A 9,992-nucleotide genomic window follows, 5' to 3' on the forward strand; every position below is an offset into this window, starting at 1 on the left:
TTCGCAAGAAAACGATAGACGTTAACCGAAGAAATCTTGAAAAGCAGATGAAGGAAAACTGCGCGGGAACGGATGCGGAATGCCCACTAAAATAGCCGGGTCAGACCGTTTTATTTATTGATAAAAGTTGGGAGGACAGCAACTCAAAATTAATCGATTATTTTTTTTAGCTTTTTCTCAATTATTTTCGTCAGTAATTGGTGTGTAATCAGTTACATTTTGAAAGCAGTAATTGTAATTGGTTACTTTTTTCTGTAATGTGTACAAATCTTGTGGCTGCGTTTCACTTCATTCTGTCACGCATTGCCACACGCGGCAGTTTTACTGAAGCTTTTACCATGCTGTGCACTCTTAGACAAATGTAAACCTTTTGGGGTGTATATTTGCCACACAACAATAATCGTCATCTGCCTTGCTTGCGTTTCCTTTCTTGAAAACACTGCGCTCGCTACTTTCATGTCGAGAATGGTCTGTCATGCTGATAACGCGCATGCCATTCGTGATTTGGAAGTACCAGGCTGGCAGCGTTAAAGAAAGGAAATGCGGGCAAGAGAGATCACGATTGTTGTTGTGTGGCAAGATACGACCCAAAGAGTGTAATTTTGCTTAAGAGTGTGTGGGATCAATCGATGCGCTGTGTTACGACAGTACTGATGAAGGAATAGCTTTTGCTTTTTCTTAATGCCTGCAGCGAATGTGCTTCTGTGCTTCTAGGTGGAGATTCAAATGTTATTTTTTATGAAAAAGCGTGGCATGACTGATGGTAACGCGACATATTACTGAGACATAGCAATAAATCGGTATTTAATTACTCTAATTAGGAAGACTTACTTTATCATGCCCAGAGATTCATCCTATCAAACCTTGACGTTATTTCACTGCACTAGATCTACACAAACGTTTCATTAAAATGATAGGCCCTTGACAAATTTATTCGCGTGCCATATTGAATGCCACGTCCATTGAAGCGAATCATATTTCCTGAATAAAGGGGATATGTACAGATACCGTGTGTCTATCATTCTTTAGACCATTATTCATGAAACGCGCTCCACATGATCCGGGCTCGTACTCACAAAAGTTATCTTGCGCATCTGGCATCCGCGATTGGCCATCGTCGCAGTGATTGATCCTGATGCCTATATCTACAACGAGTCGCAGCCGCCCGAAAGCGAGTCGGTCAGGAAAGTTTCTCAAGTAAGAGAAGCTTTACGAACACGGGCTAAAGCTAAGAGCGCTGTGCTGCAGTACTGTACTTCATTTTTACGACACGCATTGCGACTGTTGTAGACATAAGCTTTATCGAATTTGAGCATTTCCTTTGACTTCGCCATTCCAAGTCCGGACCGAAAGGTTTAGTTTGGTGGAAAAAAAAAGAAGAAAAAGACACTTGTGTTTCGTTGTTCTTTCCCATTTTTTTTATTTTTTCTGCACGCATCAGGTTTGGTCAATATTGAGAGTAAAGTCGAACGAGGAACGAAATCACACAACCAGAATTCCTGTTCAGTCGCAGACGACATGCCACTGCTTCGACGGCACTCCGGCACATCCATCAATATCAACGCAAACTTTCTTGCCCAACAATAAAAAAACCTATCGAGTCTTCGTTTTCGCTCCATTCCGGTAGCTTCCATACCTCGGGCGCACTCGAAAGTATTGCGCTGCTTACAGATTCAATTATTTTGTGTATGTGCATTCGGCCATACATACATACAAGGCACTTTGCGAAGCCGAAGGGCGCATGGTGGGTGAAAGTTGAAAGACACAGAAAAAAAAGGAGTTACGTAGAAATGTATTTTGTTTTCTGCGTCAACTTGCTTTCGCCCGACGCACCCATGTTCATGTATGTGTATTTCTATCTCTATAGCACGGTTCTTTTGCTCAGCTCAGGCTTAACTATCGAAGAGATTTTTTTTGTGTAAATTCACAGGCGGGGGAATTGGGGTGGGGGGGAGGGAGGGGCGTGTTGCTCACGTTACCGATCGGTTTGGTGCGAGCTGATGATGTAGCTGAGCGAGTGCAGACCAGAAATGTTTAGTGTAGAGGTCTCTACGAGCTCTCGCTTTCACCGTGCTATAAGCGTACTTCATAGGCCGTTATTTTTGCTTGTGGTTCATTTTCATTCGCCTTCTACCTCTGGAAACACGCTTGTTCTAGATTATTGGGTGAGCTCAGCACTTATTCTTTGCGTACTTCGTTTCTCCCCACTATGTGGCAGCGAGCGCTCAAGCAAGGAAAGTCGATACAGGGGATCAATACATAAACAGTCTCGTTTCATCCTCTAGGGATCGCAACATCGGAAGCTGTAATTCTTCGTACGGCTGCGCCACCAAGTTCAGCAGGGAGAAAAGGCGCCTGTCAGCACATACTTGAAGGCGCGCTGGAGCGCTGGCAGGAAACCGTGTACAACTCGGAAAACTATATCGCTATGGATGCAAGGCTAGGTTCGGAAAGTAGTTATATTTCGGGATTATACAGGACGGAATACCAAGATACATTCGCTTCAATTTTTAGCTTATTGTCTCAGTATGCAGACACTATTTTGTTTACGCACACGTGCTACGTGTTCGTCACTGACGCGTGAGCCTATCTTTTAGCACCTAAAATATATTACAAGCTTTCATTTACTAATATTTATTATGAAGTAAAGAAAGATGAGAAGGTATGAATGTCTTTTCAGATTGGCTATTCCAACATATCAAGCTTTACACAAAAAATAAAACAGGATTGAAGATGACAATAACGAACAAGAAAACTATAAACTGCAAACACTGTGGCAAAAGTGAAAATAACGCATGTTATTTAATCACGGGTATCAGTACCAGAGGCATGGTCTAGTAATTTGGTACAGATAGCGCATCACGTTGGGAGATTCCCACATGAACCCGTAAGGAAACTTCTTTAAACATCGTAATTTGTCAAAGAGTAGCTTATGTGCTACGCGCAAATGAAAAAAAAAAATCTTGCACTAGAGGTGGACGATTGAGATATAAATGACAATACTGCTGTTGGCCAATTGATAGTTTTCCGTCGTCCTTACGGAGTTGTCAGCATAATGTGAAGCTACCCTTATAGAACAGTACTTTCATAGCTGCTTTTACGAGCCTTGTGCGACTATTAGGTGTCGCCTGGCTGCCATCGTATGTGGGGCGTTAATTAATCGACAAGAGCTGGCAGGAAACGATTATGAGGCTGCAGAGAATTGGCTGTACAAACAATTCCAATCCACAATGCAAGGCATTAACTGTGAAGCCGAGAAAAATATACAGCAACTAAAACAACAACAACGAATATAAAAGAGCTTGTTAGTCGGACATGGAATTTTCTGCGATATATCGCAGGCGTGAGATGGGGAGGAACAACGAAGTCCCTTAAAAAGCTGCATTTATATTTTGCATAAAAGTTATTTTATATTTTCTATCAGCTATACAAAGTTTATCTCATTAAAATCAACATAGGCTGACAAACATGATGACCCGCAGTCTCTCTATTTTGTTCGGTATACTTTGCGATTGCAACAGACGAAAAGCAAATAAAAATAAAACGGGAGGTACTCGTCATTCAAGTTCCAATTGAAAAGTTTTCCGTCACTTCAATCATATCTCGACAAGCCGACAAGACAGGAGCAGCCACCGCCGCCACGGTCAGCCAAGTCCGCGAGGGTGTGCGTAGAAAGCTTCGATTGCAGATGCGATAAAGTCGACGAGAACATAACGAAAGGAGTAGATCGGGGGCGAACTCTTTATAGCCTTTCAATATGGCTAATTGGTATTTGAAAATACATAGCCAGGGAAGCCGTGTTCCAGTTGCAACGCCGCTGGGCACTCTACACCAAAAAATATATTGCACGCTGTGTACGAAGTGCTTCGATTCCAAAATAGTTATGGCATAACGTAGACGTACTATGCTGATTTGCTACTTTAGCTCGTTTTTCATACTGCTGTTAAGACAGAATATTAGGATTAACTTAGACACCATGTCTTCACAGATTATTATTATTATTAGTTGTTTTGAACACACATACATATATACATAGTTTACAGGAAAGGGAAAGCGACGAGCAGGCTGGCAACTGCCACCGGAATGGGCACAACGCCTGCCTACTCTTCTGAAGGGAGGTGACAGCAACACAGACATGGAAGATAGGAAGGAGGGGAGGAGAGAGGAAAGGAAGAGCAACAGGACAAATCTGAAGATTGAAGTAGAACACAGTACACTACGCACGTTGTTCGGCCCAGTTTCGACTCTGCAGCCGGAATTAAAGCGACGCCGCGTCGAACAGCCTCCATAATTATCAATCACATCCATGTCTACTTCGCTATGGGGCTAATTGTGCGCTCCACGATGAGACGCCAAGTACAGCTGCACACAATCACGGTTTCACCGGTAGTCAGTTCACAATATTCACAGATACTGATCTCAACGGTATAACACCTCGTTAATTTTCCAGGTAGCGCCGAACTGACAGCTGGCTGCAAATGAACACAGGGCCTGAAATGAGAGCGTCGGAAATGTTAAGGAAGCGAAGCGTCTGATTCACAAGTTTTCGCTTGTGATATTTCTGGAAACGAGGAGCGAACAATGACATAACTAAGCATTCTAAAATATGGAAACAGGTGCCCCTGTTGCGTTTTTCGTCGCTTCAGCTCATACGCCCTCGCTTCTTCGATTAACAGGGAGACGGAACTCGTGTGCGCTCGGTGTGCGAACATTATAACACGCCTATGTCTAGTCACTCGGCAGCACGTGTGTGCTTACGCGATGTGCTTCAGTGCCCTGTTTCATCAGCGAGTTGGATATTGAACGCGCTCTAGCGCGCGTATACGAGGCGTTCGCCCGATTGCGCCCTCAGGCGCTGGGTCGTCGTTCACATGTGCGTGCCTAGTCAGACAACTCACATACACATACCATAGGTGGCAGCCGATGAACAGTCTGTAACATCTGCTCTCGCCACATCAAGCGGCGGTCCAGGCATGCGGCCTCACTGGAAAGTTGTATGCGTTGTAGATGCGCTCGGAATGTGCCCCGAGGGGAAAGCGGCGCTTTGACTGCAGTGGAATCTCCGGTTTAGACATTTGCGTTGTTGCTAGCCGCGCTCAACGAGGCAGGAAGCGGGTCTACGGAACTAAAGAAAGGAAAGCAAATATTGCGCAAGGTAGGAAGCGGGGAGCATGCGAGACATGTTTTGCAATGAGGCTGTGTGGAAACCATTCTCAATGCCCTCGCAAACAACTGAACGAAATGCTGGCGTTGGCGAAATAGCCTATGAGTGGTTGCTCTAAGTGTGCGCTACGAAAAAACATGTGACAGAGAAACGAGGCACGATAATTTACGCTGGTCGGCGCACTTAGTCGGTCGTTGAAAAAGTTACGAGGGCTGCCGACTTGGCGGCGCCAAATGTGCTTCGCGGAAAGTCATTCAGCATGACTTCTGTACACTGCTCTCACAATCATAACTGGTTTTGTAATTCTTGCCATTGTTTCTTTCTTGCTATGAGTTTCTTTCTGCTGCTAAAAATTTTTAGTGCGCCTATCACTGCTGCTCAGAAGGCAGGTTACTTCTGTTTGTGTCAGAGAAAATGTGTCTGAGGTTGTTTCTTAAGGACGTCACTGAGGTTGGCCATTATACGAGTATATTTTATCGTCGGTTCTTTTAACTCGTTTGCCAAGCAAAAACAAAGACGTTATGTAGGAGCCACCTTCCATCGATTTGGCCTCATGTTGCTGTTGATCCTATGCGGACTTCTGTTGCTACTGTAGTATCCCAATAGCAAAGGCTGTGTTGCACCTTCTCGAACAGCCACCGTCACCGAGCGCTGTGTGAACAGAGCAGGCTAAGCACTAGTTTCAAGGTAGAACGTGCACTTCTTTTGCTACGGAAGTTCCCTAGTAGCCAAGACTGTCTTGTACCTTCTACAACGCCTATCTTCCCCAAATGCTGTGCGACTTAAACAGGCTGACTAGTGTTTTCAAGATAGTAAATGTACTTCTTTTGCTACTGAAGTTCCCCGAGTTGCAAAAGCCATCTTGTACCTCCTCTAACACATATCTTCACTGAGCGCTGCATGACCAGAACAGGCTGAGCCCTCTTTTAAAGGTAGTACATGTACCTCCTTTGCTACAGAAGTTCCCTAGTAGCAGATGCCGTCTTGTACAAGCTCTAGCGCCTATCTTCAACGAGCAATATGTGTCCAAAACAGGCGGAGCACTCTTTTCAAGGTAGCAACAGCGCAAACAAGCGACCTGAAGGAAGGCAGACAGACATAAGCACTGCCTCGCAACCGAGTGTTTATTGCCAAAAATAGTAAATAAATACGTACTCAAGATAGTAGCACTGCGTTTCAACAAAAAATAACAAGAAAGACACATTGGCGCAGAAACCAGAAGCATACATGTTAAAGAAGTCAAATCGCTAGACAAGATCAGTGCAGTCAACGTTTATGACTGCGATCAAGCTCTTTTTCGAGTTTCGTGCTCGCCAGAGTTTGCTCGACTATATAGTCAGTGAACAAAGCGGAACACGCGAAAGCAAAACAGTAAAATGCCGAAATAAAGCTCCGTATGTCAACACGAGCGTAACCTGCAGTCGCCGTTCCTCAGTTTTAAACACAGATGACCGGGCACTGTTACGCGCTAGTGCCGCTTATTGTGATCGACGTCATTTCGCAATATCGCATAACGCGACACTCCCGCTGTCTGTCTACACATTGGGCGCAAGACCTTCTGAGCCGCGCCCCGGGGGCATCTCCTCTTTTGGAGATTATCTGTCTATCCACCATTCTATCAAAGCACAGCGCAAAATCTAATAAATTGCAAATTATTTCAAAGCAACCCCAATGCACATCGCACACATGTTGAAATGCTTATAAACTACCACGATATGCGTAATAAAAAATGCACTAAATCTCTTTCAAATTCGTCTATTAATTCACGAACATTAGTAAACAAGACATAATCAACCACGTATCTAAATGCTCTTTTGAACAACCCTTTGGCTTTGACTCCACTGCACAATTAAGTTTTTGACTTCATAATGTCCCTCATTACAAGAGCCACAGAGATACAAACTTTTGCCTGCTTTCCTTCACGTTCCGTTTTCACATGAGCAGCTCATCGCAGAGATCAGAGAAGTCAACCATCGACTAGTTGACGAAGGACACGATATAATATATCAGTGGTTGCTTAGTCACTGTGGCATACATGGCAATGATCGAGTAGACGCAGGTGCCCGATCTGCCCATGACGGCATAAACTGCGTTGCCATTCCTCTTTCGAGAGCCGACGCAGCGAAAAAACTTTCCGCACTTGCACGTGACCTGACATTAGCGCAATGGAATTCATCCGATTTCACAAGTGCACGCCTCCATACCCTGGACCCTAATTTACAGCTCCGTATTCCACCCGAGCTTCCACGGCGTGACTGCACCCTTCTTGTCCGTCTATGGCTTGGAGTAGCATTTTCAAATGCCTACGGCTGTTATCCGAATGGCCAACAGCCCACTGTGTGACTTCTGCGGGTGCAATGAAACAATCGAGCATCTTCTTAGTCAGTGCTCTCATTTTAACCCACAAAGAGTAGTCCTCTCAGCCACCTTGGACAAACTTGACAAGGGCCCAATGACAGAAAACAAAATCCTTGGAACCTGGCCAACGCGAACATCAGTGCGATCCGCTATGAAGGCGCTGCTCCGATACTTGAAAGACACGGGACTTTCTGACAAATTGTGACTGTACACTGTGTGACGTAGGAATGTACGGTGACACTGCGTAAGACTAGGAACGCCTTTGTGGGCTGCGTGACAGTGCCCACAGAAATAGTTCGTGTGTACGTGCGTGTGGGTGTTTAGGTTCTTTTCCTTTTTTCATCCTTCCTTCTTTCTCACCTATTGTATCCCCTTGCCCCTCCCCTAGTAAAGGGTAGCCGACCGGAGATAATCTCTGGTTAACCTCCCTGTCTTTCCTTTGCCTTTCTGGCTCTCTCTCTTGAACATGGTGGACAGCGCAGGCAATAGGACATGTGACAATGGAACAAGTTGTGCGCTTTTCGCGAAGTTGAACAAAAACCAACCAGCCCAGCCTAGTGTCCTAGCGTCATGTTCATTTACGCCGTTACCGACTTTAAGAATTAGCCCCAAAGAACTGGCCCCAATTAGGTGCAACACTACAATACTCTTTTCACTCTATTATGGCCGCTGAACGGTGGGTGTTGTTGCTGAACAGGGCTCATTGTAACAGTAGAGCCCAATTTTTCGGATGCATTACGATGGTGACGCTCTAGCCACCCTACAAGGTATCGCAGTGATAGTAGTGGCAACGATACTTCGGAGCAGGAACACACGCTGCCTTGTGGCAGGACACTGCGTACTGTTTCTGGCGGAATTTACAAATCACGAATTAACCATTGATCATTAACTAAACAACATTAGCCTGTAACCAATGACATTACAGCCTTAGTTTCTGGGGAGGGTAATAAGGCTTCGATGTCTGACCCAACATTTTCGGTTATAATTAAAAGCAATAGTCTAAAGGTGCGAGTTCGGCTATTTGTTGATTGACGAAACGTTCCGTGAATGTTTGCGACCATTACTTCTTTCTTAGGGTTGCCCAGGCATGACCTAGCCTGTTGTGTGAAGGTAAACAAAATTTTTATCGGATACTTGGGTTGGGTCACGCCATTGGTGAAATTCAGCGTGCAAACAAGCACGACAAGTAATGTCATGCGAACATGGTGCCATCTATGGACATTGTAGTGTGTACATTCGACAGTTTACTCCCGATATAGACTCTAACAAGATATGCCCTCAGCAGGTATGCTACAAACCGCATTGGCTCATAGCAGCGCAGATTACTCGAACATGACGTGAATTTTCAATGATAGGTCACCAACTCCTGACGTTTATTTGTCTTCCGCAAGAAAAAAAAGTATTTTCCTGTCGCCAAGAAAAAAACGAACACTACTTGTGCCGTTAGCTTAGCCAAGTGCGAATAAAAAAAGGCGATCAGATACCTTTAACCCCACATTTCGCGACACTGAACCATCTTTACGGACTCTCGCCTGGCGATTATCTACATCACAGTTTACAATCCTTAGAATGTAAAGTGATTTAGCTCCTAATCTTAAAGTGGATTCCATCGCGTTTTGGCCTCCAAAGCAATAAAAGAGTGGATGAGGCGGTGCGTAAGAGACCCAACTACAGAAGCTATGAAAGTTCTTAAAAAAAAAAGAAAATCCTGAGACATCCGCATTGGCAAGCGGAACTATATTCTTTCCCGCCTGGGCACTACGAGTTTTTCTGCTATATTGTCACTGAACTTCAGTCAAGACTCACAAGACGACTAACCTGGCCTTTAGAAAACACTTTATCATAAGTTATCATTTATCGTCGTGCACAGAATCAGCAACCTACTACGAGCTTTAGCAGACTAGAAGTCAATGTTGGGACTACTGTGCGTACGTGGAATCGGCCGGACACATTTCTGGTAGACTGTAGAGCGTACAGTGAAGAAAGTACCATATACAAAAGAAATGTGGCAACACTATCAAGGCCATATTTGACCCTTACCTATTAATTAGGTCAATGAAACCTCCCTAAAAAAATTAAATTATGGGGTTTTACGTGCCAAAACCACTTTCTGATTATGAGGCACGCCGTAGTGGAGGACTCCGGAAATTTTGACCACCTGGGGTTCTTTAACGTGCACCTAAATCTAAGCACACGGGTGTTTTCGCATTTCGCCCCCATCGAAATGCAGCCGCCGTGGCCGGGATTCGATCCCGCGGCCTCGTGCTCAGCAGCCCAACACCATAGCCACTGAGCAACCACAGCGGGTCCAATGAAACCTCCCTATATTGCAATGAAAAACACTCAATTTCTTATTTGATTACCTTGAATTAGTTAACTGCTTTTCAGAACTCGGGCTGTCTTATTGGCTCTAAGGTACATAATATAAAAGCCAGTGGTAAATCAACATGAAAATTTGTGCAAAATGTTC

This window comes from Dermacentor albipictus, chromosome 3 (assembly GCF_038994185.2).
Source record: "Dermacentor albipictus isolate Rhodes 1998 colony chromosome 3, USDA_Dalb.pri_finalv2, whole genome shotgun sequence".
NCBI classification, from domain to species: Eukaryota; Metazoa; Arthropoda; class Arachnida; order Ixodida; family Ixodidae; genus Dermacentor; species Dermacentor albipictus.